At 38.0% G+C, this 13,862-nt stretch overlaps 1 pseudogene; it reads right to left on the reverse strand.

Annotated features, from left to right (window-relative positions):
* Positions 1-6,279: 6,279 nt before the first annotated feature.
* LOC106832787 (large ribosomal subunit protein eL19-like) lies at positions 6,280-9,631 on the reverse strand (annotated as a pseudogene).
* Between the last annotated feature and the right edge of the window lie 4,231 nt (positions 9,632-13,862).

Here is a 13,862-nt window from a genome sequence, read left to right on the forward strand (position 1 = left end):
CATTCTGAATCATGAGGTGACTTTGTGGATGGAAGCCAGGCACATAGGATGGTGAAGCAGGAAGAAAGAACCTTGGGTTCCTGTGGTGATACCATGTCAGGTTTGGACTGTCTTCTTCCAGAGGAAAGAAGCTGGTGATTTATTTAGGCAATTGGAGTTATTTTAGAATGTTCTTTTCTAGACAGCTGACCTAATCCACCTGCTAAATCTGCCGATTCAAAATCTCTGGGGGGCGGGTCTTGAAAATCTGCATCTTTACCAACCCCGTGAGATAACTCTGGAACACGATCGAATTTAGAAATCACTGCCATGGTATGTAAGGTCTATAAACAGTTTTACAATTATTTCCTGGACCAACCAGAGACAGGGACTGTATACATTACATACCTTTGCTTTTACTGTCCTGAGTTTAGTGCCCTGTCAAACAGTAGGAGATGGTTCATCAAACAAACAGAATGTATAAATGGGTAAGAAAAGTCTTCTATTTCACCCCCAGTTGTCTTCATTTAGCTACCAGAGAAAGTGTTTCATAAGTATGTACAGTCTTGAGAAACAGTTGGAGGATAAATCTTTTTCTACTGCTTTGAAAGTCCTAAGTATACTACCCTACCTCAACACAACGAGCAGCAGCTTTGCAGTGACACTACAGTTTCTCAAATGTGGTGGCTGTTCTGCCTCTGGAGTCCCTTCCAGAGTTTGCTACCAGGATAGTGTGAGTCCAAAGGCCCTACTCAGTCCTTCAATCCTGCTAGCCTAATGGGGAATAAATCCAGTTCTAAACACAAAGCGATTAAATGCTTACTGTGTTGCTTTAATGATCTATATCTATCATCTATATCTATTTGTGTGTGTGCATGCATGTGTGTGTGGACAATATGGACACACTCATATCATTTTATAAACAAAGTAAACTTGCAAATTCCTGGGCATTATGTGTCCTTACGGCAATTAATGACTGATAATTATGCTGATGAAAATGCTAATTACTTCAATGAAAATTTATGTTTTTCATTTAGAACTGTGGTGCTCAGAAGTCAAGGATGATGTATGTTAATGATCTATGGGGTTCTCACTAAGAATTTTAGAAATAATCCATCTGCCTGCTTCAAGACGTGAATTGTCAACATTTCTAAAAGGATGTAAAATAATCCAGCTCTTTGCCTATATTTCTAGATTCCTTATAATATGGAGTCTATCAGCTTACCCAAGTTATTGTCTTTTTTTTTGCTCTGTGAGTATGGGTATATGTTACTGAGAACCAGTGCTGGAGATTCTATAATTAGTATCACAGGGCAATGTTCCAAGATCAAGTGATTGCTAAATTCTTATCTGTAAACATCAGTAACGTTGAAGTTATAAAAACAAAACAAAACACCCTAAACACAGGGGCCAGCCCCAGGGCCTAGTGGTTAAGTTTGGCTCATTCCCCTTCAGAGGCCCAGGTTCACTTCCTGGGCATGCGGCCATATACCACTTGTTGGTGGCCATGTTGTGGTGGCTACCCAAATATAAAACAGAGGAAGACATGCATAGATGTTAGCTCAGGGTGAATTTTCCTCAGAAAAACAAAAAACTAAACAAAAACCTAAACTCTCTCAGCTTTAGTTTCCTTCCCTGTAAAATGGAGATAAAAATAGTACTTTTTCATCAAATTGCTGTGAAGAGTAAATAAGATAAGGCATTAAAGTTTTGAACACAGTGCCTAAACAAAGTGATAAATTTTAGCTGTGATTGATAATTTTTCCTTCTATGAATTGTTTCAGCTTTATTGTGTGTTTCCAACTAGATGATAAAAGGTCTGTGAAACTTTATTAAATACTACGTTCTTTTAAACCCATTCTCTAAGGTTTTTAATAAAATGGAAAAACAGAATCACTTTCCTCAAATTTAGCCATTTGCCAGATCCTACTTCTAACATCTCCAAGACCAATTACAGAATGGCAACTTAATATTGCCTATGTTTGTCCTATGTTCATCAGGTCAGTTTTTTGGGGGCAAGAATCACAAGCCCAAATTCATAATCAGCCAACTATAGCTACTTTGGCCATCGCAATGAATGTGGAGTTGCAAAGACTTTCTTAACATAGAGGTAACCATAGACAGTTGCACACTCTATATTACAAGCTAGACTTTATCCCCAATCTCCTATGTGGTATTTAAACTAAGTGGGCCAATAAATCTTACTCTCCTGTCATTCTAGCTAAAAGCCTGGAGTAGTGGGCAGGCTGGGACTGGCAGCTCCATGCCTTCTGCCACTTGGAACACCACCATGCCCTGCTGCCTTTCTTCCAGGACACTCCAGTAACATGACTGGGAAAAGAGAAATCAAAGAAAGAATAATGGAAGATGATTACAGAAGTTAAACTCCATTTATAAACCATTGACTTTATCCACTAAACTTCCTCCAAACGGATGGAGCCATAAGGAGGGAAGCCTTGAGATCTCCCGATAGGCTGGTGTGTACCAGGAACAATAAATGACAAAATAAACTTACTTGATTGAATAAATTTGAGAGGTAATTTTCATTTACATAACAGAATCTAAGTATTTCTATTATATCGAGAAAAGTTGTTTTCCCTATTCTGTATTTGATTAATGACTTAGTTCAGGGCTTCTGGTTTCTCAGAAGATACTAACTTGCATTGGCTGCAGGCACTTTCCCGGGACCAAACCCTGGAGATGTCATAATAACAAGAGAGACATAAAACTATCAATAAAAAGGTGAGAAACGCTGGGAAGACAAACTGGGGAAAAAGCAGCCCAGATGCAGCAGAATGAGAGAAGTTTTGGAAGAGTTAAATATCATTTCCTTCCCTCAAATTCTACTGAGTGGAATAGTACCTCGTACTTTGACACTGTGAGGCAGAAAAAGGGCAGCGCCAGCCAGGGCACCTAGTGGGAGGGTTACACCAGGGTGGTGCTGGTTGTGGTGAAGAGCAGATAACAGAGGCAGGTCCTGGGGTTATCCCTTCCTCCTCCTCCAATCCGTGAGCACTGGGGGCATGTAACCAAAACACAGGAAGACTCTCTGGCCTATGCCCAGTTGCCAGCTCCTTAAGCTCACCAGGAAGGGTACAACAGAAGGACTGGGCTTTGTTCTCCACACCCTGGCTCAAGATTGTGGATGTGATCATGAGCTCACAAGGAACATTAGGTAACTGAGGAGTGTAACAGCTACAAAAGAACTAAACAAGCGATAGCAGATGAAGTTAATGAACTAGATTATAATAAGCATAATAAAATAAGCATAATTCATATTTTCTGAGAAAGAAGGGAGGCTAATGGTAACATGAAGCAAGAACTAGTAGTTATAAAGAAAAATCAGGAAGAAATAGATGAGTATGAAAAACATGATTTAAAATAAAAACTATAGGAGAGAGAAACAGCAGAATAGGTACAACCAACAAATTAACTAGGAGCTGAAAGAATAGGTCAAAGATGTCTACCAGCAGCATCAGGAATAAATAAAGGGAAGCCACATAGCATAGTGATTAAAAGTGTGAACTCTGGATCCAGATGCCTGGGTTCAAGTCTCAGCTCTGCCATTTACTAGCTGAATGACCCTGAGCCAGTCACTTAACTCTCTGTTATGATTTTATCACTGAAAAATGGATATAGTAACAGTACCTACCCTATAGGTTTATAGTGAGCATTAAATGAGTTAATATATGCAAAGTGCACAGAAGAGTCTTTGCACATAGCAAATACTACATAAAGTAAGCTATTATCATTATTAAGAGATGGGATATACAAAAGAACAACTTGTAGGAGATGTGGAAGAGAAGTATACACATCCTCATTCAACTAATAGGAGTCCTTGAGGAGAAAAACAATCAAATAGAAAGAAAAACTGTTTGAAGAAAAGACTGAGAATATTCCAGAATGAAAGAAAGATGAAATATCTCTGATTAAAGGAGCTTATAAAGAACTAAACAAAATAGAGGAGAAAAAAATCTATACCTAGACACAGTATAAAACTTAAGATCAAAGACAAATAATGTTTTTAGAAAGAAAGAATAGAAAACTTTCAAAAGAACAAGATTAGATTGACGTCAGACTTCTCTCCATAATAACACTGGATTCAAGAAGACAATGAAGTACTATTTCAAGTTGTTGCAGTAAAAGAACTGGGAAAGTAGAATTTTACATCCAGAAAACTATTATTTACAAACGATGGAGCAAGAACAATGGTGTCAGGCATTCAAGGCTCAGAAAGTTTGTATTCAAAGGCCAACTTTGAAAAGAATATGGGAGAAAATATTCTAAGAAAAACAGAAATAAATCTAGGGAGTCACAATGAGATATGTGGGGAAAAGGGGCAAGTAAATAACTTATTAAATAATTTATAAGAGGGCCCGACCCTGGAGCCGAGTGGTTAAATTTCCACTGGTCTGCTTTGGTGGCCTGGGTTTGGATCCTGGGCTTGGACCTATTCCACTCACTAGCCATGCTGTGGAGACAGCCCACATACAAAGTAGAGGAAGATTGGCATAGATGTTAGCTTAGGGCAAATCTTCCTCAGCAATAATAATAATAATAATAATAATAATAATAATTTATAAGGAAACAAGTGTGTGTGTGTGTATGATAATCTAAAACTCAAATTCCATGTAATAGCAACAAAGCACGTGTGTGCAGTTTGGCTAGGGGAGCAGGTGAAGAGAAAAGGGACCTGAGAGAATTCTAAAGTCCTTGTCTTAGACAGAAAACATAAATGTTGATAAGTATAGGTCTTAGTAAGTTGGCATATAGAACATACAGTTTTCATATCAGCAGAAAAATAATCAATGTATCACAGAAGGTGGAAAAGGGAAAAAATAAGAGCTCCAATCTTTAGCTTCTCCCATCGTGTTAAATCCCTACTTCCTTCATTCGTAGCTTCATTATGCACAAATTGAGTTAACAATTGGACACACTCAATTTGTTTATTCCCTTGTCACTATTAGAGGCAGATAATATAGTGACTTTAAATTATAGACCAATATGCCTACAACCTCATTAATTTAGCAATTAGTTTGCTGAACAATTGGCCCAATAAATTGTATTCTGAGACACCGCTGACAGGGATGGGTTGAGGCTTAATTCTGCGAGAATTTAAGAAAATTAGTAGTGTACCCAAGATTACAAGAGAAAATATTTAAATTACTTGAGACAGTTATTTTAAGAATCTCAACCACTTCTACAGCAGCTGTTTACTCACATCCATTTAATTGCAAATATGCTGAGGTGAAACACGCATGTATTCACTAAATCTGTTCTCAAAAGAATTCTTTCAGTAATTATTTTATTGCTCAAGTTTCCATTTAAAATAATAAATATTCATTGTCAGTCTGGACATATAAAACATATGAATTTTTCTTAAATGAAGATAAAAGTTCCTTTCCCTCCTTTGATCTGAATTAGTGAGGTAAGAGTCTACTGTAAAGAGGAATCTAGTATTAAATCTTGACTAAGGGCAACACAATACTCTAGCTGACCTCATGTTAACCTAAGGTGACAAGGTACACCTGGTAGGTAAGCAGCTGACCCATCCATGGTGATTCTAGTCATCAGAGTGAGTAGTATCTAAATTTCTTTTTTTTAAACTTATACTTACATATACTAGGACAGTGCATTCAGTCAGGATAAACGGTGTATAACTGAGTAACACGTTCCTTATTAAAATTAAATACAACACATATTTCTTTGGTTTAGTACTAGTGTTACCAAACCCAAAGTGGGTTAGCCTCCTGGCAAGTTACAATCAGACTCTCGACCAGAAGTAGTTGTCACACAAAGTAGAAGTTATTTGCAGGAAATAGGAGGCCATATGGAATCATTTCCAAAGTCATGGTTGTCCTCCAACATGGCAAAGCAGGGGCATTTTATTTCGGTTGGGGAATGAATCTTCAAAAGGGAGAGGTGGGTATTGGCTTGCGCAGGTTCAGTTGGAAAACATGCTTCCAAATACACGGCAGGTTACGGTGGTAATAAGGCCTAAGCTCCTCCCAGAGAGGACATCTTAGCATTAAAAATGAGGCAAAGGTCATAGACCCCCACTCTTGTGGTGAGGCTTGGTCTGGTTCAGGGTGGTTGGTGATTGCATCTCTTAAACAGTTAAATGCTTCGGAACCTCTATTTGAGTTCCTCTGGGCAATTAGTTGGTGACATTAGTATCTCATTTTTTATGGCAGATGAAGGGTTGTTTTACTGAGTGATTTATTTATATAACTGTCTAGGCCACTATGTACAGACGAAAGAAGGGAAGCTTTATTTCTTGGTCTCTTCTCCTTGGATAGCCTAGGCCTGGAGTGGCTCCTCAGGGCACTTGTGGGCTTCCTTGGGCTCTGCCCTGGGAGTCTCAGCCTGGTCAGCCAGGAGATTCTTGCAGTCTCTGTCTGCCTTCAGCTTGTGATGTGTTCCTTGAGAATCCGTGTACTCTTGGACAGGCTCCCCATCCCATCACTGGCGGGTACAGGCTGTGATGCAGGTGGTGTCCATCTTAGATTGGCGGTGTCTTCTGGGCAGTGGGCACAGAATTCTCATCCAGGTTACCTTCTTGGACATTCGAGTAGCCTTTTGCTTACCTATGACCATTTACCTGCCCTTTTCCCTGCATCAAGCCTGGGAATGGACAGTCATAGGCTCATGGATGACCAGCCCATCTTTGATGGGCTTCTGATCTGCACATGGGAGCTGGCATTGGCTATTTCACTAGTTTTTCTGGGGTCCAACCTTATTCTTCTTGCCACAGTGGAGGATGCTGGAGATGAGCTTCTTCTGAAGCCTGGGCCTACTCACGGCTACAGCCACAAGTGCTGAAAGAAAGAAAAGTTATCTGATTTTTTTTTTTTCTTAAAAAATACACTATCTTTTTTCTTTTCACAAAAGAATTATATTACCTGCTCATCGTAGCAAAACAAAATATTTCCTATAATCCTTCTGTTAATATTATATAAGAATATTTTACTTTTAACAAAAATGGGACTCTTCTTTTGCCATCAACATCATAGTAAAGAGTGTTTTCCATATCAAGGATATGCTTCCATAACAGAAATTTTAATGACTACAAAGCACTCCACCGTATGGATGTTTTACAGTTTATATAATCAATCCTTGAGTTTTAGACATTTTACTAGCTGTGCAACCTCTCTTTTTCTCATCTGTAAAATGAAGCCAATAAAATTGCCAACTTTAAGGGTTGTTATGAGAAGTAAAGAAATTAACCCATGCAAAGTCTTTAAAACACTGCTGATTGATATTCTGCTTTTAGACCATGGCCACCATCAAGGCAAAGATCTTGTCTTGCTTGTTCAGTATGTATTTCTAGGGTCTAACATCAACTTGGCACACAGGAAGTGTTCAATAAATGCAAATAGGAGTACATATTAGTTTTAGTAGTACTGCTGGTAGAACTAAATTCTCAATAAATATTTGTTGAATAAAGTAATTAACATTCTTTTACTTCTGTATTGATAGAGAACTACTTTTAAACAACTAAATATTCTAGCAAATCTTTAATAATATCAGAGTAAGACATTTTTGTTTTTAAATGCTAAAAGCTTTTTCATTGTCATCTAGAAATTCAGTGAGGCTAGTCTTATATTCATTGGAGCAGCATTTTTCCAACAATTGTTCAATGAGTGTTTGTCAGGTTATTAATAGACATTATATGAACCTGTTGGGTGATTAAATAAGTTTGTTAAACCTTGGGTATCTTTAACACAGGGCATCTCTGAACTTTTAATTAGCTACTGTGCGCAGAGAATTTCTAAGAAAGGATATAGTAAATGATGTTTCTTGAATTAGTTTGATCACATAACTATTTTTTCATGGAGCATTTTCTGGTTCAATCATTGTACGGGATACAGTTTGGGAATTTAAAGATAATGCTTTTGAAATATAGGTATCTCCACTTTATAAATAAGGAGGCATACAGGGAGAAGCCTGGAGAGAGAAAAGGGATGAATATGAGGTGGATGCTATACTAGACACTTTACATTTAATATCTATGGTAGTCATTGATAGTGCTCAGCAAAAATGCAGGTGCCCACATTCTGGGTACCTAGGATTATACTGCCTAGACCCCTTTGTTGGCGGCACCTTGTGATCAGTTCCAGCTAATGACATGTCCTTGGAAAGGACATGTCAGTTTAGAATCTGGCATGTAATTGGTTGTGTGAGATCGTCCAGAGCTCTCCTTTCCCTCCGCCATGGCAATGTGCAACATAACAGCTTACTGTGCTCCATCAATCTGGGGTCCTGAGTAAAGAGCTGAGGAATGACTGCATAGGAGCAGAGCCACAGCTACTGTAGCTCAAGAAAGAATAAACCTTTGTTATTTTAAGGTGAGATTTGTGGAATTGTTTAATTATTGCAGGATGACCTAGGCTTTTGTAACTGATACAGTATCTTATTTAATCTAGACAACCGACGTACAAGGCAGGCAATACTGTTATAAATGTAATTGACTTAAAAATGGAGACTTCGGGAGGCTAAATAATTTGTGTCCAAATTTACATTGCCAGCATTTGAACTGTTTCATTCCAAAGCCCTTTATATTCCCACCTTATCACTCTGACTAAAAAAGGTTTTGAAATACAACTCATTAGATTTCCTACTGTGCTTAGAAATCAGTAGGTGTTAGACAAAGTTTCATTGAACTATGTGGCTCATGCCCTTGAACTACTTGTTCGGTGATGCCTGGGGTTAGCGAAAGGATGGAATCCTCTACTGTGCCAGCTAAGTAAACTTCTAGAGGCTGAAGAGAAGGCTGGCTGGAAAATTTCCTTTGGGTTCTGCAGGAATTTAAGCTTCACTATAATTTCAAATCAAGGGATAAATAAACAGAGCAGCATAAATTGTACAAAAGCTAATTTTGGAGTCATATTTCCATCAGTTTCAAAATACCTTAGCTAGAAGTTCTCTAAATGCTGACATTATGAAAGTCATTCCACTCACATTTCAAAAATAAGCACGTACTCTAATTTTTCTCTTAGAAGCTGGGAGATGGAGATAATGTCTTTTCATATATTCGTAATTTGGGAAATCCTATAGGAATTATACTTTCCTTTCATTAGGTCACTTCAAGCATTCAAATTTGAGAGGAAAACAAACTGCCTTTAATTTTTAATCTTTTATTCATTCCTTAGTCCATTTGACAAATAATTATTAAGGGCACTGTGCTAGGCACTAGAGACAGAACAAGGAGTAAAACAGACAAAAATCTCCGCTTTCTTGGATCCTATATTTTAGTAGGGGAGACAGAAAATAGCAAGATCAATAAAATACAGAGAGTTAAATGGTGAGAAGCACTGTGGAGAGAGATACAACGAGATAGATACTGCAGAGATAGATACAGCTCGTGCGTGCGATGTGGAAGAAGGATGCAATTTACATAATATGGCCTTGGAAGGTCTTACTGAGAAAGTGAAATTTGAATAAAGCCCTAAAGAAGATGTAATAGCCAGCCACTTGGCTATGTGTAGGAAGCACACTCCAGGATCATGGAATCGCAAGCGTAATGGCCCTGAGGCAGAAGTGTGCCTGACACAGTCAGAACAGTCAAGAAGTCAGTATAGCCAGAGTAAAGCGAAGGCAAGCATTTTTGTCTGTCTTGTTCACCGTGAATCCTCATCCCAGCAATTAGCATTGTGCCTAGCACATAGTAGGCACTCCATAAATGTATGTTGAATAAATGAACCAATCAACAGGCAGAGGGAATAAAGGGGATTCTAATTTTATCATGTGTGTATGTGTATGTGGTTTTTTTTAAATAAAAAAAATTAAGGCATATATGACCTGATGTAAACAGAAGTCAATTCTGAGTTGTGAGAAAGTATGTTGTACTTAATGATTTAAATGTCTAAAATTATAATAAGCAAACAAATAACGGACAAATCAAGAGATGACACCAAAGATCTCACATCCCGCATATGAAATGGCTACTGTAGGGCTTAGTATCTTTGCTGCTATCTCATGTCATACTACTCACCTGTGAGAGAGTTGGTATTACATCCCTTTTACAACTGTGGAAACTAGAGCTCAGAGAGGCTACATGAGTCAATCCAGGCTATGTACAACTGGGAAAGAGAAGAGCTGAAATGTGCCCATAGCTTCTCTGACTCTAGTTCCAGTGCTTTTTTTTTCCTTTATACCATCCTGCATATAAGATATACATTAAAAAAAAGGCTTTTAATAAATATAAACTAGAAAATATATTTAACTATTTGTCACATCTAGTAAATAAGTAGTAAGAAAGAACAAACCTGTGTAAAATTTTAATATGATTTCACGCTATTAATATTTGTTCTTAAAGCAGTCATTTTGAATGTACATCTTATAGTCATTCTGCTGACCTCTTTCCTCCTATACCTCCAACTAACTACTCACCCGACCCTCTAAACCATACTACAGACTGACTCGATCTCCTATTTCCGCACAGAATTAAAACTCTCTATCTGTGTTACACAGCGCTCCTGGATGAACCGGAGAAGCAGTTCTCATCCAGTCTGGTTAGCCTGCCCCACATACACAGGGCAGTACTGAGGAAAACCTGAATGACTGGCTGTGGTTGTTTGGACAGTCTACATTTAACAACGTTATTCTAGCAGAATCAGATTCCTTTCTTTTCAGTCACAAGGGCTTAGTAATTCAGTGCTACTAAGACACAGGGTTGAGATGGAACTGTATCTTACTTATTAGGAATGAGAACTGTAAAGGAACAAGTAAAAGCTGGCCAAACATAAAAGGCTGGTGATTTCAGGGATGCCCTAGAGATTGTACACAGAAATAGATCAATGCAAATTAAAACAGACACAATGATTTATTAGAAAGATTGGAGGCCTTAATTTAAAACACAGACTGCATTCTGGATTACAGCGGTATTCTACATCCCCGTTAGAGTTCCATGGACTCTTTATTCCCTGCATTTTGAGAAAATGCAAGATGTTCTCCTAACCACAGAGAGGGAGTCTCCCTCTGCTTCTTCTGCCATGACAAATGACAGTTGGATAGTCAGAGTTGGAGTCCTTGAAGGAGGGAACTACTCATGGAGTGCAAAGAAAGCAATGTCATACCTAGGAAACTGCTTTGCCCCACACATCCTTTATTGCCAGGTGTACAAATGTCCCTGAACCAAAGTTGACCCTGTTGTCCTCAGCCAAAATAATTTTATTCATTGAATATATTTATGATGGCTTTTTTTAAAACCACTGTGGAAGTTAAAAGCACAATTTAAAAGCTTCTGTGAGAGCCAGTATATAAGACAGAAGAGTCAGAAGAGAGGAGTTGGAGATCCAGATTGGCACTAACTGGTTCTGTGATTTGGGGCAAGTCATTTCAGCTCTCCCAGCCTGAGTGCTGAGGTATCTGTCAGCTCTAATCCCACTGTAACTTGTTACTGGAGGAAGCACAATACTGAACTTCTTCATGAGATAAAACAGGAAAGAATTCATCACAGTCTTTCTCCAACCAAGTGCTTAAAATGCTAATCTTCACTATTAGAAAGTTATTTTTTACATATGTTAGTTTTCTCATGTGAGTTAAGTCTATATCTCTCAGAGGGGCAAAAAAGATTATTTTCCTGGCATTGCCTAACACTATTTCTAATATTGTAGTTGATTTAAGAAAAACAACCTAGATGACTGGATCTTGATATTAACTAACAACTAACACCCATCAGCAAAGGTTGTCTTTATGACTATTTCCTTTAGTTAGCACCTGTGTTAACTGAGGCTTATATAGGTTTGGTCCCTGTATAGACCATTGAATTATGTACAGAGATCTCTATATTTGATTTGCTGCCTTGGAAGGACAGGTTGTTAATCAGGGGAGGTACATTGACTGGAGGTAAAGATGGGTGTGGGGTAACAGCACAAGTGGAAAAAGCAACCATCCTACCTTATAATCACCTTGGTGCTGACACTCACATCCCAGAGTGATGAAAAGTTCCAATTAATCTGTCAGGCAGAAAGCATCAAACCAGGAGTGGAGACCTCTAGGGAGGGAACCACCCATGGAGTGCAAAGAAAGCAATGTCATACCTAAGAAACTGCTTTGTCTCACACATCGTTTATGGCCAGGTGTACGAATTTCCCTGAACCAAAGCTGACCCTGTTGTCCTCAGCCAAAATAATTTTCTACATTGAATATATTTTTGATGGCTTTTTAAAAACCACTGTGGAAGTTAATTGTGAATTGTAATAAACATATTTACCACAAGCATGAAAAATTCCCCATACTTGTGAAAGAGTTTTGAGATATCATTTAGATTGGAGAGTCACCAGATTAAAGGAGATGTGCCTAGCTTAGCTCCCAGGCTGTGTCCTGTAGATCTTTAATTCTATAAACATGCAAGTAGTTGTCATGTTTTCAGTGGATCTGTGTCATCACTGCCAGGTATGGAGAGAGGAAGCTCCAACACGTGGAAAACTAACCAGAACACTGCATGATGCTCTTGTATATGAAACCATTCACCTTTCATTTCTTTTATCAGTACTAAGTTGGATTTTAAACATTTATATGGACTTCTCATTACTGTTCTTTCCTTTTAGGGGTTTGTATTTTATAGAAGGCACATGAAGATAACTTTATTCCAAAAAGCCTGCATTTCATATGGGGAAAAACACAGTTACATGGTGTCTAGACTACAGTAACCAACTATATTTTGCATATCCGTTCCAATTTTTACTGACAGTGTTTTTGTCCCATGTCCCACAGTCAGTATTATTTATCTTCCTGGCGTTTGCAGAGTCCCTTTCTGTTTTCTCTCTCACCAACAGGTATCTTCCAACTTTGGCTTCTTTTCAGTCAAAAACACCTCTGTGTCACTTAACTTTGTTCTTCCTATTCATTTGGATCACCTTTTCCCAAAAACTTGCAACAGGCTCTAATTTGGGATATATTCCTGAAAAAGAATTCTAGTTGGTGAAGGTGTTTTAGATTTTCTTTTCTAAGAGCCTTGAGAAATAAACTTAAAGGCTATTCCTTTAATTTTACATGCAGAGAATATAGTTTTCATAGCATGTGAAAAATACACCTATTAATAGACTTTGGATAAAAACGATTTAGAAGGAATCTGACCAAAAGGACATACAATATAAATACTGGAAGGATCTTTAAATAGCACTGTTTTCATTCTAAAGGAAGGTTCTATGGCCTGACTCTAAGGCCTGTTGAGAAGCCTTTGTTTATTTGGTTTTCTTTATACTTGGGGTAGAAAAAAAACTAGAAATGTTAAACAACCCTTCAGACTACGTGCATGAACTATCTTTTGCACCTCACAAAATAACATCTCCACCTAGTGATGTTTTAAGGATACTACAGCAACTCCTAGAAATTGTTTAGTTGTTTAAACTTTTCAGACTAACATGTTTAACACAATTTCAGCTCGTTTAACCTTAAACACATGTATTTAGAATTAACTACTGAGAACTGAGACAGCACCAACATGAAAGTAAAGAATGTGGGAAACCTTTTTCTGGAGAAATAAAAGAGCAGCCACAAATAGTAATCAATATGACAGAACAATGATCATCCTTGCAGTTTTTGAAGTAGAGAATTGACATGTAAAAAAAATAACAAGTATGTACAGTCATCTCCCCTTATCTGTGGTTTCACTTTCCAAAGTTTCAGTTATCCATGGTGGTCAACCTGGGTAGGAAGCAGATGATCCTCCTCCTGACAAATCCTCAAACGGTCAATAGTAGCCTAATGCTACCTCACAGTGCCTATGTCATTCACTTGACTCATCTCATCACGTAGGCATTGTATCATCTCATGTCATCACAAGAAGGGTGAGTGCAGTATAATAAGGTATTGTGAGAGAGACCACATTTGCATACCTTTCATTACAGTATACTGTTATAAATTGTTCTATTATT

This window comes from Equus asinus, chromosome 3, assembly GCF_041296235.1.
Source record: "Equus asinus isolate D_3611 breed Donkey chromosome 3, EquAss-T2T_v2, whole genome shotgun sequence".
NCBI lineage: Eukaryota > Metazoa > Chordata > Mammalia > Perissodactyla > Equidae > Equus > Equus asinus.